Source organism: Sciurus vulgaris (assembly GCF_902686455.1).
Source record: "Sciurus vulgaris genome assembly, chromosome: 7".
NCBI lineage: Eukaryota > Metazoa > Chordata > Mammalia > Rodentia > Sciuridae > Sciurus > Sciurus vulgaris.
In genome coordinates this window covers 52,020,540-52,036,793 of record NC_136467.1, presented here as the reverse complement: position 1 = coordinate 52,036,793, position 16,254 = coordinate 52,020,540, and the positions used below count along the sequence as shown (strand labels likewise).

The window sequence follows — 16,254 nt, the reverse complement described above, 5'->3', positions numbered from 1 at the left end:
GATAGAAAAACAGCAGCAAAAAATTAATAGAGTATGCAGTAATCTTAATTTCCTCTTCCCCAAATAAATTATTTAAGTATTTTCATCATTATCTTGATTTTTTACTTTCTTTAAAATCATTCGTTAGTGGTAGGCAAACATTGCCAGCACCATTTTTAGTAGCACTAAATATTGGAAAGATGTATAAGTAGCTCAGAAGCCTCAGGGAGATGAAGCAGATAACATCTATAGAGGTGTCAGACTAGCTCAGCAATTTGTTTTCCCAGTGAAAATGGAATTAAGTGCTTAGTTACCTCAGTGGAGTTAAGCCCATAAACCAAGTAACAGTAATTTTATGTATTGCTAAAACTGTGTCCAATTTTGCCAAAGGGGGCTTTGTTGAATCCTCCTGCCTCCACTCTTCTTCCTGAAGGCATGTGTGTTCTCACACCTGTCAATAAAAGAACCTTCAGCAAAAGAAGGAAAAATGCATGGCATGTAGATTCAGTATTGAACAATGTGTTCTGAACCTGGATTGGAAAACCATTTGTGTTGGATAAATGTATCAATGACTATATGTCTAGAATTTGAAAATGGTTTTAATTCTTTTTTCTTCATGTGTATGTATTTATGTGTATGCGCATTTACCTATAATATTTATTTTACAAGCTCTCAGAGGAAATGTAAAACCAATCATAAAACAATAAAGCTAGTTCAAATAATTTCAGCCTGTATTATGCAGTGATTAAAATTTCTATGGATGGGTATAATGTGTCTTCCAAAGAATAGCCTCAAAATCCACACAGCCAACTGTTGGAAAATCACTGTCATGCTCCATAAGACATCAGCCATTAGCTCTCACTCATGTGCCATTTGCCATTCCTTTGGGGTATATACTGCAGTAATGCTGAGTGTACTCTTTGATTCTAGCTCTTTAAATCCTGCTTGCTGCAAGCTCATCACACTTCTGGCTGACTCTGAAAAAAGGCAGCTAGCTTTAGAGCCATTGGTGAGAAGGAAGGATGCTTAACTACCTTTGAAGTACAAAGAATGTGCTAAATCATGGTCCAATGTTGAACAAACTCTGGGCATTTTGGAAGTATTAACAACAGCAAAAATGAAGAAAAATAAGCTGTTACAAATAACTCAAGAATAATTCAATTTTCTACTTAAAATATACTTAATAAGAGAAGAGATAAAAAGTACATAGCAAGCTTTTCAGTAGCACATGTTGGTAAGGAAGAGAGATGCTATAATGTAATGGAGGGCTTGAAAATAAGTGTTAAATATCAGACTTCCTGGAGTTACTCTGGAGGCAGAAATGAGTAACACATGAGAGAACAAACTTTTGAAAGAAAATACTGTGGTGCTTCACAGTCATTTGAAAACCAAGGGTTGGTTAGATATGCTAATATAATTTTAATAGCATATTAATTATGTTAGGTTCTGTGTAATTAATAGCATCATAGAAAATTACACATACATTTGATACTCTCATTGACTCTTTACTGTAGGTATTATTATTCTTATTTCAGATGAGGAAGTCAATCAGCTATTTGACTTGTCTAAGGTTGCCAGCAAACAGGATACATAGTTTAGGGCTCAAAGCTCACTCAAGAATATGACCTTTCACAGAGACTCACTTTTCAGAACCTTTTGGCCTTAGAGATGTTTTGAATCCATTTTATCTCAAGTGGGTTAGTTTATCCAATGACAGTGCCAGGGTAACCCTCTGGTTATTTGTACATGATATCAAACATTCTATTAAACATTTTGCTAATCAAAGGAATGTCATTTTGTTATACCACAGTACAGTAAAATATGTGAATATTAAATTCTAAATATTCTTTTTTTTTTTTTTTACTTCATATATTCAATTACCCTGAGACTCTAGGTAAATCTCCTTGTTCCTTTTGCATGAGATCCATGGAAGGATTATTGCTTGGTTCTTTAAAACATGATTACCAGCATTCTTTCACAGAGAAATTAGGCATGCCTTTTTCTTGTTAACAGGTGCTTATCCAGAGTCACTTCCTCCAAAAAACTTACCCCACCTCCTTGTCAAAGCAGTTTTGCAACACCTGCCTAGCATATTCCTTACTTCTCTTATAGTTAAAGGATTACCTCTGGAAGGTGGGCATTTTTTCAGATCTGTATTGCTTCAATTTTTAGGTATAAAATTGATACTTACGCATTTCCAAGCCTATCATGGGAACACCAGTTCTTTACAAGTGATTTTTCATTTCTACCTAAGGTTATTGCTCTTTCCTAGCCCAAGAAGTCTTCATTCTCCAGCTTTCTGGCCAGAGAGTGTGCGGCTGACAGCCTGGGGGTCATGGGGCCCTCTATCATATCATGGCCACCTTTCCATAGGAAGGTGACACATATTTCATTCCTACCCCAACCCACTCTAGCCCACTTTGCTCCCATCTCTTGATAAATCCCATTGCTTTGCGAGGGGGAGGTGGGGAATAAAAATCAAAAAAATCAGCTCTTGGGCGCTTCTTGACCTGGGGCTACTCCTCCATCTGACCACCATCACGTGAGAAGCTGAAAGTGAACATCATGTCATGAATCTGGGTGTGCCGTATGAATGGGAAGTTCATGAAAAGAAGGCGGTGGAAATGCAGGCCGAAAACAGATTAAGGTCAAGGGAGGTAATAAAGAATGCATTATGTAAACACTGCGTGTCTACAATGGCACTAGTGTTGAGAACACTTTGGCCAGGTTTACAAAGTTTCGGGCAGGTCATAATTCAGCTGAAATATATGGGAGCAAAGATAGCCAAGGAATGTCAGAGTAGTAAGATATAGCCTACAGATTAAAAAAATTGTGAATAATTCATGCTGTTTAGAATCATCCATGTGATTTAATATGAGATCTTAGAGATTTAAAGCAATTAAAATAATTTACCAAGATAATATTCAGACGTATTTTCCATTTTCATGGACTTCTATTTCCATTATTTTATTTAAGGAAGATAAAATACAGACGAGCTGTAATCGATATTAGGTATAAATTTCCTCCAATATATTTGAATTTCACGTCCTCATCTGTTTTTGTAGTAATTCAGACTCAATGCACATTTCTGTACACATCACTGAATTAAATGCATTCATTGTTATCCAATTTTTTTAAAAAATATGTGTTTTTATAGCAAGTTAAAGAAACGACTGAATTAGAAAATGTACTAATTCATAATCAAATTTGTGGATTTTAACTGCTATCTTTACATGTGTACATACATAAGTAAACAATGAAATGATGGGAGTAAAGCCTAAGAAGCTTTGTATTTAGATGTATTATAGATCTAATTATATAATAGGTAAATTATTGTATTCATGCAGAATAGCTAAGATGAAATATATGGCCCATTGTGATCCAAGTCCTACCTCTCTCCAGACTCTGCCATGCTGCTCTGCACTTTAATGCTGGCTTTGGTAAGGCATTTGAACTTCTGTGCTTTCCTAAATGATAGCACAGCCTGTCTTTCCTCAGCTCTCTGTCCTTTATATTCTTCTCTCAAGAATAGTTCCTCTGCCTTTCTTGTAGCTGGTCCTTTCTAAGTTGGATCCCTCTTCCTGTTTTCTAAGATAGCTCCCTTTCAATTCCTTCTTAGCACTTTATAACTCCAAGTATTTAAGCATATACTCTTTCCCCAGTTTGAATATAAGTTTCATAAGGACTTCACATTGCAAGACCTGTTCACTATAGATCTACAGTGTCAGGTGTTCAATACTTTTTTAAGTGAATGAATAAGAAAGCACATTTATTTCACAATTATGGTTTTCTTTTATTTGTATTCTTAGAGACATGAGTACAAATTTCCCAGAATCTTCATGTTCTAAGCTTGAATTTTATATATATACATATATATATATAAAGAATCAAAGGAAAATACATGGAACTATTTTAGTTCCTTTCTTCTTGCAGCCTTTATTTGCACTTACTGTATTCTACTTCTAAAGTACTTTAGGTGTTTACTAACTCATATTTTAAAATACAATGGGAGCATCATTGATAGTATCTATATTTATCTATGTTTATGATTAATAAGATGATGTTAATTTAAATTGCTTGAAAAATTGTGGAAATCTAGGCCACAAAACAGGTATATTATAAAAAAAATCTATGCTATGTTCAACTATACAAAAAAACTAAGTATAAGAATAGAGTTGATAAGGAAACAAACAAGGGTAATGAAATCATAGGCAGTTTTGATTTCTTCTTTATATTTTTCAATATTTCCAATCTCTATCCAATATGAAAAAAACAGATATACAGAAAACCACTAAACAACTGGGAAAATATTCCTTTAAGAGTAAGATATAGCTAGAGAGAATGCAATGCTTCATATCCTTTATAATTAATTATTTAGATTTTACATGTTCCTGGGACTGTTGCAAGATGTGTTGAGCTTTCCAAAAGAAGTGAAATATACTCTTCTCTTTAACATGACATATATTTAGCTTAATTAAAGTCAGAATGTTGCAAATTATTATGAAAACTATGAATTACAAAGATGGGGAAGTTAATTCCTTATTGTGACAAAATTCTTTCATGACTCAGCCATCACAACCATCAAGAGTATTGACAATGAGAGGAAATCTCTCCAGAGGAGGGACCAACATCCAAAAAGGGGGATCAACAGAAAGAAATGGAGTGTTTCTTTAAAATATTTTTAAAATTTGGTAAATTAAAACCACATGTTAAGAGTCATATATTTAACTCTGAAATCTTTAGGTAGTCCAGAAAGAACAATGGTCTTTGAAGAATTTTAGAGAAGGTGGAAGAAATCTTGGTTGGCAGGGCATCAGGGGAGTTGGGGGGAAAATATATGTAGTTCTAAACAAATTGAGTTTGGGGTATCATTTTGGACCTTATTTGAGAGCTGTGTGTTAAACTGAATTATTTGAATATGAAACTCAGGGAAGAGACCTGGGTGAGGCATAAAAATATAGGAGTTACTTGGTGAAGATGGTGATTGGACTTACTGGCCTGGATTAGTTCCTCAGTAGAGCCACTTCTGAGTAAGGACTGCAGTTTATTAACCTGGGTACTTTAACTTCCAATTAGAATGAAGAAAAGGAAAATAATTAGAAGACTTCTATTAAAGTTAGGGTGAAAGCCAATGAGAGCCTAACATGGCATTATGGCGCTAAAAAGATATTAGGGTTACATCTGTCACTGTTTTATTTTTCTGTCTAATACCTAATAAACTTAGCTAGAATGACTAGTGTTATTTTATATATACCAAGGATTTCCAAACACAAGTACCGTGTCAGAGACATTTAGAGAACTGTCTAATAATACACGGGATATGCATTAATTGAGCAAATGAATAAAATAATGCTTTACATGTCTTAATCATCATTACCAATATCCTTTTTATTTACATTAACTTAGGCCATTAGAAGACAAAAAAATACATTAGACCTAAAAAATCAAATATATTCTATTTGCATACCTAATAAATTGTCTGTACGTGTGTGTGTGTGTGTGTGTGTCATTTTTGAAGTTCAGAAAGAAAGAATGACACTTATACATAAATATGCAGATTGAAAATGCCTGAATTTAGCAGTGTGATGTTCTTCATGTCACTTCTCTGGTGCTGTCCTTTCTTGTACTAGCAAGGACTGTCAGCAGTGGTGGAAAAAGCAACAATATGACCATGATGTCATCATTAATTGTTGATTTGAATTTACTTCTCTAAACATCCCTCCAATTTTACACCTGGCCTTGGGTTTTTTCATTACACAAAATCAAAAACACAATAACTCCTTGTCTTTCTAAATAAAGATAAAAGCTAAAGAATGAACAGACTTTTCAGTTTTTTTTCTTCTCCCCAATAAAAATTGTCAAATTCCCTTTTCACCCCTTCTTACTAAATTAAAAGCCAATTTTTACATGAAAAAGAGCAAAAGCAATGACCTGAAAAAACTAAGATGCTTACAGAGCCCAATTGTTAATAATTATTCTTTCAAAATAAAACAGAAAAATGTTTCCTTGAAATTAATTAGAGAGATTGTGCCAATAGTTATTAAAAATTCATCAGGTTTAACATCTGTATGTTTCCATAAGCATAATCATTCTTAAAATAAGTTGGTGTAAAGAAACTGTCAGATGGCTAATTCTAAAATCAGAAATATTAAATTTGCATGTGTTTATTTTTCATCACAACACAAACGCACTTTGAAGTGTATTTGGTAAAGGCTAGAATCAGATCACTCCACATTTATTGCCAGTGTCTGCCTATAGTTTTTCCCCCTGCATACTCACTAATATTAAAATATACTACTGTGCTCTTAAGATATGCTTATTATTCCAATTTTGTTCTGCTCCCAAAGGATATATATTATATGATTTAATATCATGAAATTGCCATCAAATTTTCAGGAGAAGAGCTTTGAAATTGGCAAATCGATCTTCAAAGGGAGCTTTAAAGTGTGGCTACCTTGCTCCTCATATTTTATCTTCCTCCAGATAACCTGCTTTCTTTCCATATTATCTCACTCTACATGAGTTTAATTTAGAAGAATCCCCAAACTTCTAAATCAGAAGGAGCTTTACACAGGATTTAAATCAAATCCTATAGCCTACTCATATGCAATTCTCGTCAATGTTAATGCTGCAAATGATGACTGAGTCTGAATTTGAAGGAATCTTAATAGGGACACATTCGTTTCTTGGCAGTCTGAATTGTCAGGAAGTGGTTCCTCATGGGCAGGCAGAGTTCTTCCCTCTGGTATCTTCCCATCATGGGTTTTAATTACTACTCCTGAGTCACATGGAATCAGACAAGGTACATGTGATGTTATCAATTTTGCCCAACTTTGCCTAGATCAAATGGCACACACACTCATACACATACACACACACTATGAAGATCAGTTTCCCCTAGTCTTATCTATGACTTATTAGTTGTTATATACTGTTGGGAACTTTTGAAGTAGTAAGCATAATTCCTTTTATTTTGTCACATAATAAAAATTTATCCTCTGAATATAATGAACTCATGTTACAGGATAGGTATAGAAATTTTGTTGTCAATATTCTGTGTTTTTTTCAAAGTGATGTAAAAGCCAACTGTTTTTGTGCGAATAACAAAGCGGGGCAATGTGCTGTTGCAAACAGTATTTTGAAAAAAACCTGAGGCTGTTTTTTAACCTTATTTTTCAAACTGTATTTTCTCTCTTCATATACATGTATGTTACACACACACACACACACACACACCCTCTTCTTTGCTCAAGAAGGTAGAATAACATCTTCTATTTTCCTGGAGCAAATACTTTTCCAAAGTATCTTCTTCAACCTTGTTTTAATGCTGTAATTCCTTTATTTCTGGTGCTGAATTTGGATATGAATCTATCTTTTAGGTCTATATTTGATTTCAAAATAATATAATTGAATTATTCTTGAGCCAGTCCTTTCTATATACTTAAACTATATTTGATTTCTTCCTTTTTAACTTGAGCAAGAAGACTTGATATTAATATTTTCTATTTAACCATTCAGGTGCATGAGGAGGGAGGAAAGAATGTCAAGACCATGAGAGTCTGCCAAATGGGAAGTTCTTATTTTTGGATCCTCTCTGTATTTGTTTCAGGCTTTTTTCCAAGGGACAATTCTTCTGAAGAGAGAGCATGGCCTTTCTCAATAGTGGAGGTGTCTCTCGGGTGTCCTTTCTCTCCAGCCACTCTGAAGAAGTCAGGGAGGGAAGACTTTTTGTTTAATGTAGCTGCGACAGCTTGTGGCAAAATCGATTGTAAGAAATTGTCCCTCCATGTCTTCTTTGCCCCCCTCACCTTTCTCTCTCTCTCTCCTCCTCCTCCCTCATCTCTCTCTCTCTTTCTCTTTCTTTCCCCCCAAGAAATGCCTAACTTCTCCAGGTCAGGAGTTACTTTCAACAGTAGGAGCCAACTGAGCCCCTATGAGAAATCAAGTTCAAGGTAAAGAATTGGTGGGGTATAAATGCATACTTTCCTCTGGTTGCCTGACTGAGAATTCTGAGTAGCAACAGGCAGTGGTGTAAGAACTCCAAATGTCACATTTCCCAGCTTCCCATACCATATTCACCTCCCAATCTAACATTTATCTATGTGAGTATAAACTTTCAACCTTTCTTCCTACAGACACCCCTTAAGTTAAATAATTAATAATAATAATAATAATGCATCAACTCCAGGATGTTTTCTTTTACCCTGTTTATCTCAATTTCATCAGAATTATGATTGTCTTCCAAGTTCCTTGTATGAGCTACACTGTTCTGTGGTTTCAATACTGGAATATTTTCTTCAAAAACTTTAAGGACTTATCTGTTTATATATATTCTGGAGGTTTGGGGAGATCATCAGCAAACTCTGACTTTTTCCAACTTACTTAAATGTAAACTCAGATTTTTAAAATTATATTCTCACCTCATATTTTTAAAATAATAATCCTTTCTAGAAGGGACTTGAAATGAGTTAAGTCTGAGTTTAAATCCCATTTAAGTTACTTGTATCTAATGGCCTTCAGCAAGTTTTCAACTTAATAAACCTAAGTAGTCTCCTTACAAGTAAAACTGGCAATGGTGTCCATCAGGAAGAGCAGATGTGGAGATACGGCTTAACAGATATGAAGCTCATCCAGAGCATGATCTGAAAGATAAAAGATACTTGATGAATAAATAAATGCATTCATTTGGAGCTAGTTACTAAAACTTCCTTTAGGCCACTTGCCTGCTTGATTTGTGATCTTGAAAACCATTTGGAATGGCATTATTTGAGAAAACTGGCGCTCCTTCCCTGAAGTCTTCTAGGGAGTCCAAACTTCCTTCTTCTGAAAAGAAGAAGTCCTGTGTGAAAATTCACCCACCTGGCATTCATGCCTCCTGGATCTTCACAAACCTGTGGGAAATTCTGAAAGAAAATGTTCTATAGTGTTCTCCATAATGGTTCGCTCACTTTTGTATTGTAAGTGATCAGTTTGTGACCTCAACTATTCAAATAGGGTTAATTTCAGGGTACACCAAGAAATAAATCACTTTTTGAAGAAAAGAATTTTTGAAATGGAATCATCTCTTTCATCCTGTAACTTGAGATTTATCTCTACTTGGTGTGCATGCTAGATATCACTAAGACATAATAAAATAAAGTAATGGTTTAGGAAAATTTTTAACACAAGTTTTAAATTTCTGTTGATTATTATTTTAAGGTAAATAGAAAAGGCTGATTCTTGCTCTGGATCTTAACAAGAAGACAGTTCTGCATATTCATGTTTGAACTTTGCAGTAAGATTTTGAACAAGTTCTCTTCAGCTCAGAACAAAAAAAGCTAAACCAGCAACTCAGTGTTTATCTGATAATATATATTCTTTGCTTAAACAAAGACTTTGTTTTCTAGGTCCATATTATTTTTGATGAAGGTCTATCAAGAGAAATGGCTGTCTTTTTCATGAAGTAACCTGGCTAAATGAACCTTTCTATCTCTGTCAAGAGAAAGTTTATTTGTCATTTCCTCTACTGATCTATAATTTGGTTTTATTGAGAAATGGCACTTCTCCCAGGAGCTGACTGAACTGGTCTCTGGCTGGGACAGGAAGTCTTCAGAGTCTACGTCTAAGAGGAACTGAAAGGAGACAAGCCTTATTCTGATTCTTGGATCAAACTACAAATGTTGATTGAAGTAAGAAAAGCTCATTTAGCACTTTTTGCTTTTGACCACAGATTTGTAGGCTTTATTTCAAATCCTAGCATGAAATGAGGGGGAGATATTTTGTGATTCTACAGTTTCTAAGTTGCTTTTATAGGTCAGAAAGCACAGTAGAACAAAGAGGATTATTGAGCTTTCAGTGCCCTGTTGACCTAACTTGATGGTTCGATCCTTCCTACTCTTTTCTGACCTGAAAACCAAATCACTATCATGTATCTTAAGATGTGCAAGTCTAAGTCCAAATCCCAGCTCCACCTTTTACTAGATGTGTAACTATGGACAAGTTGTTCAATTTCTCTATCCTTCAGTTTCCTTGCCCCAAAAATGAGCAATAAAATTGTAGTATTTTACCATATGAGTGTTGTGAGACTCAGAATAGCTATTGTATTTAAAGCACTTACTTTTACAGGTAGTACTCAATAAATGCCATCTATTTTTATTATTGAATTAAGAATATTCAAGAATTGGCTCAGTGGGATATATATAACACAATTCATCTTTACAACACCCAATCTAGATTTCTAAACATGACTCATGAGAGGCTACAAATATCTTGGGATGCTCAATGCCAACCCCTGAGACTGAGAACACATGAATATTGATCTTTCTGAGCTAAAATTCCTAAATAACTACCACCTTATCCATTCCTTTTCTTCCAGTCACAGAAAAAAACAATATGTACAATGTGCTTTGACTAAGAGAAAGTCCCATACTACTGTGTGAGAACCTCATGAAATGCAAATTGAATGACTTGCCCAAAATAGAGTTGCCAGATAAAATGTAGACCCAGTTAAGTTAGAAGTTTAAATAAACAGTAAACAAATTTTAATATTAGTATATCCTATGAAATATTTGACACCTACTTATACTTAAAATAAGTCAATAGGTTTTCACACATGAAGAAAGCTTTACCCAAGAATACCCCACGATTGAGTTGTTTTTGTCCTTTCCAGTGTGATGATAAAGTATAAGAATATATACCATTCTGCTTCTTGTTTAGGAGTCACTTAAAATGGGAACTTGTCTTATAAATACAAAATCTGGACTAAACATTCTAAATGCTTTTTCTGTGATAGTAAGTGTATACATATATACCAGGTGTGTAAAGTGTGTGTGTGTGTGTGTGTGTGTGTGTGTGTGTAATAGGTTAAATATTTAATTTTATCTTTTTTTCCTTTAAAAGACAAAACATGTTCATGGTCACATCGAGTATGGGAGGGGTCACATATAAAAGACATATGGTAGTATAAATCGATGTTCTCACATAGTAACCAGTTCAAGGATAATTATCATCAGGGTATAAAAATGGTGTTTGCTTCAGAGATGATATTTAAGTATGTTACTTAGGGCACTATGGGTAAAGTGCTTATCAAGAAATAAGTGCTGTTATCTAATCTTTGTAATTTTTACTACCTTCTCTACCAGCATTTCCTCCAAAGGGATCTCCACAATCCATCTTCTCTCTCCTGTGGGTCACCCTCTCCTCCTCCCATCATCATCTCACCTTCCTTAGAAAACTTCTTCCTCTGCCCCAATCTTCCCCATCCCCCTTTTCCCATTCTCCCTCAGTTCCCTCCTCCTCTCTTGCATCCTTCCTTCACAGCCCACCACCCTGCGTTCTCCCACCACTTCATCTGCCTGTAGCACCCCACACCCAGCAACTTCTCACTTGTTATTTTGGCAAGGAGGCATTTTGGGGTGGCGGTTCAGTTGCATGTGTTCTTCCTTCCCTCTCACCTCTTGGCTTAATCTTCATGAGCAGTAAACAGATCTATCAAGGTCATAGCTGTTGGGAGCAGAAAGACAAAATAGCCTGGGTGTTAAATTACTGCTATGCTATCATGATTTTTGATTTCACAAAATTCACATATCCCCTGCAGAATTATGTAGCAAATAGCCACTTATGAATAGAGTGTATCTGGATCATGATACCCAAATATTCAGTGGCTTAAAGTAGAACTTAAAAAGTATCACTAATCTAAACAACAAGCTTCAAATAAATGTATTTATTTAATCATCCATTATGTGCCTTTCATATATCAGATGATGCCCTAGCCGTTTTATATATGTTTTACGTGATCTTCACAACAACTTTTCTGGATGGATATTATTATTACCTCTCTTTTATATGTAGAAAACTAAAAGTCATGAATTTTGAGAACTTGCTCAAATCCATTTGATACAAGTGGCTTAAATGAGATTTAAACTTAGACAAACTGGTCTTATTCCATGTACCCTCTAAAAAGGATTATTATAATACAGATATGAATAGGTTGTATAATTTTGAAATATGAATTTACATTAAGGTAAGTGAGGACAAGTAAAGCAAGGGTTTGTTTGAAGTATCACTTGAACTTCCAGGTACAATAGTCTGGGTGACGTTGGGGATTATAAAACTGGAGCTTGGGTGGGCTCAGGTAGATTTGAGGGTTACCCATTTGACATATTTTTCTGAAACTTGGGGAATATATGTAAATGCCAATTGAGAGGATGTAGAGAGTAGAAAAAGGATGGACCAAGAGAGGTTGTGCTCTCATTTGAAATGAGGAGGAAGGAGAAGTAAAGGTACCAAATGAGAAACAATAGAAACGAGAGGACCATTTGAACAGAGTTATGCCATGTTAGCCAAGAAGGCAGGGTTTTCAAAAAACAAGCAACTTCTATGAGATCAACTATTTTGATGCCATATGAATGAAATCACGTGATTCTTGTCTTTCTATGCCTAGCCTATGTCACTTAACCTAATGATCTCCAGTTCTATCTGTGTTGTCACAAAGGAAAGGATTTCATTCTTTTTTATGGTTGAGGAGTATTCCTTTGTGTATGTGCACTGTATTTCTTTATTCATTCATCATTTGATGGATGATTAGATTGTTTCCATCTCTTGACTTTTGTGAGTAATACTGCAATGAACATGGTGGTGCAAATGTCTCTTTGACATACTGACTTCATTTCTCTTGGATATGTACCCAGGAGTGGGACTGCTGAATAAGATGGTAGTTTGGTAGTTAAGAGTAGGGTGGAGGTTAAAGAGGTTGGGGTGAGTGAGGTTGGGCTATGAATAGGGAAATGGTCATCAATGGGACCTATGCTGCAGTTACACAGGAGCTAGAATGTCTGGTGTGCTATAAGTTGACAGTAAAGTCCTGTGCAGCTTAAAAATCTAGAAGATGGTGCATACCTGTAATCACAGCAGCTCAGGAGACTGAGGCGGGAAGATCACGAGTTCAAAGGCAGTTCAGCCATTTAGCGAGACCCTAAGCAACTTAGTGAGACCCTGTCTCTAAATAAAATACAAAATAGGACTGAGATGTGGCTCAGTGGTTTAACACCCCTGAGTTCAATCCCCAGGACACACCCCCCAAAGAAAAGCTAGAGGAAAGAATTTTGAAAGTTTTCACCTCATAGAAATGATAGATAAATATGTTTAACCTGTTTAAACATTACACGATATATACATGTATTAAAACATCTCATGGTACCCTTTAATATGTACAACTCATATTATTAGGTATATCAATTAAAATTACATATTTAAATAAGAAATGAAAATAAAAGCTAGGAAAGCAACCCAGCAGTGCTGTGTTGTAGGGAACCTGGGTAAAGCAGTCACACAACGAAATTCACCAGCAGAACTTCTTCAAGTAGGAGAGCTAAGGGAAAGGACAGGACAAGTTAAGGCACTGAGCCTTTGGCTTCTGTGTGTTTTCCAGTGTCCTAATATTAAGTTTTGCCTAGCCTAGAAGTCAGGATACTTTGAAGATCTGCCTGTAAGAGCAATCCTGCTCAGCAATAGACTCTGGGTAATTCAACTTGGTAACTTCCAAGCTTTCTAAATCTGTTTGCTTCCTTTCCTTGTGTACAGTGGTAGTAAAGCATTCTCCTCTTGGTTGTAGTTATACTGTTGCAGTGATATTTGCTTGTCCTTTTCTGTGATTGACAGTGGTCCTTTTTAGTCAAATAAATGATCTCTGTCTTATTTCACTCTTCAGATAAAAAAATCTCCTTTTTTCCAGAATTTTATATTTCAAAAATACTCCATTTTAGGTAAAATTAAAATTATTTTATGAATGAATACTTGAAAAAGAAATTTCATATAATAAAATATCATGCTTATCTATACCAGGAATTGTACCAAGCACTACATGCATTTTTGTCTCATAAAAATAATAATAAAATAAAACTGAAAATGGATAGCAAGTATGGCAATATCCTGTTAAATCTGGGTGACATATTTATTTGAGGTTATCATTAACATATAACATACATACATATATATATATACATATACCCTATATATATACATATATACCCTATATATATACATATGGTATATGTATATATACCATATATATACATATACCCATATATACATATATGTATATATATATACATATATATATACATATATATATGTACATGAAAGTGATCAAGAGGAGGGTATCAAGGCTAAGTGCCAAGAATTAACTTGCTATAAGTTGTATATAAGTCTATGCTACTTGAAAAAAATAAACAAGAATTATGCATTATCTTACTCTGCAGCATCTGTACTGAGTTGCTACCAGTATAGTTCCACTTAAACCAAAACAAAACATTAAGATACTCGTGATCCATGCTGTGTCACTGTAAAGCAAAGAAAGAACTCTGGGCCCCTTCAACCACATCCAAATACTTTCATAACATTTTCCTTAATATAAAATTTAGCTTGAAACCAAGAGTCTGTTCAACCATTTTATGGAGAAGGGCCTGGTATAGTGTTTGAATTCTCCAGCATAAAAACACCTTCCAGAATGCCAAATAGGGGTTGATTGCCAATGTTCTGCTATACACAGTGATGAGTATAAACCACAGTTTCTCACAAGTGAAGATTTGGATTATGGTACTGAAAATATGTTCCCTCACAAGATGCCAGGTGGCCCCAGAGCAGCAGTTACTGCCTATTCATGAACCACTTTATCACAAAATAGGACTGTGTACATATTGACAGAGACATCTTTGCTGTTATTGTGGGAGTCATGACGTTCTACAACTTCTCTCAGTCTGATGTTTGTGTGAATCATAACCTTCTTCTAAGGAACAGTTTACACCTTTAATTATAGAGTCATTTACAAAGACTTTTTGGCTAGATGTTTATAGCTATAAGATAGCTGCCAATCTTGAAGCATCCTTGATTACTGCAGATTCCGAGATGATTTGCCTTCTCCCTGAGACCCACTTCGACCAACCTTTAACAAATAGAAAGTCTCCTTTTCATGCTCTGCTTTTTTTCTTATACTTTTCATAGCACTTGTCTCTTCTTAAATATACCATGTATGTCTCTTACAATGTTTATCATTCATTGTCCATTTTCCTTAGAGTAGAGATCTTATTTCAATTTACTAATACATCTCAGATATTTGGTACATTGTTGGTGCTCATTAATATATGTTGAATGAGTTTGCTGGTAGATAGGCACACAGATGAAGCTACAGGATTAACTCTGTGGAGCATGACGCTGACATTCTTTCTGTGAAAAAATACTTCTATGGCTTCCAATCATCAATGAAATCTAGTCCAATTCAGATTTCACTGTTTAAACTGTCTTACAGCTTCTACCTTCCCTTATGGTCACAGGCTCTTCCACATGGTATTCTCTCAAACAAACCAACCATTTGAGCAGTATTATTTGGTTATGTGGCATAATAAAGCACAAGAAACTACCTCAAAATCCTTTTCAGTGACTTAAAGCGGTACACATTTTCATTTGCCACGTAGGCATTGAGTGTGTCTCTCTGTCTCAGGCTGAGCTCAGCTGGGATCTGCTGGGCTTGGCTCCAGGCTGTAGATTGGAATTAGGTCAGCTCCATGTGTTTTCTTGTTCTCCTTGGTCCTGCAGCTGTACAGAGTGCATTTTCTTTCTGGTACATTACCAGATGTAAGCATCCACACTAAGCCACACCCACCCCTTTAAGGAGTCAGCTTTCATTATGTCTGCTCAGTTTCACTGACTGAAGCAAAACAAATGACCAAAGCCACTATCAGTGTGAGCAGTTCTACCTAAAAGGGTAGAGGCAGATAGGTGATTATTTTCTGATCAACACTCGTATCCTACACACTCTCTTTCAAGACATAACCATCAAGATATGGCACAAATGTTGCTTAATTTATGAACTTCTAATTCAGTAGGTAGTTAGATTTTCCCATTTTTGAGATCCCAGTGAATTCTACTTATACCTACATCATTTCACTATTTACATGTTTGACTCCTCTCCTGGACTTTATGCTTCTAAGTAGCAGAAAGATAAGTTTCCATTAAGATCTCTGTTCCTAATACTTTTCATAGTTGCATAAATAAAAGGAGTAATCCATTTAAAAAATCAACCTATTCAGATTCTGGCAGTGTCAATTTTCTGTTCTTTTGGGCTGGGGAAAAACACCACTTTAAAGTTAGAAGAGGTTGTACTATGTGTAACATCAAGAAAGTGTTGCCATTTAAAACTGACAAGGAGTAGGAGATCCAAAATTCAGTATCATAATAAAAGAACCACAGCATATGCTAGTACAATTCCCCAAGTATTTATCTACAGGAAGGAATGGAAAT

The 16,254-nt window shown here is 35.2% G+C and overlaps 1 long non-coding RNA gene across 1 annotated transcript in view; it reads right to left on the bottom strand.

Moving 5' to 3' along the window:
- The window catches only part of LOC306666303, a 45,566-nt gene that overhangs the window by 10,133 nt on the left and 19,179 nt on the right, over positions 1–16,254 (bottom strand). Inside the window, exons 3-4 of the long non-coding RNA XR_013765268.1 lie at positions 13,246–13,327; positions 11,412–11,460 (exon numbers count right to left, since the gene is read on the bottom strand). This is a non-coding gene — a long non-coding RNA (uncharacterized lncRNA). The remainder of the gene's footprint in view (positions 1–11,411; positions 11,461–13,245; positions 13,328–16,254) is intronic.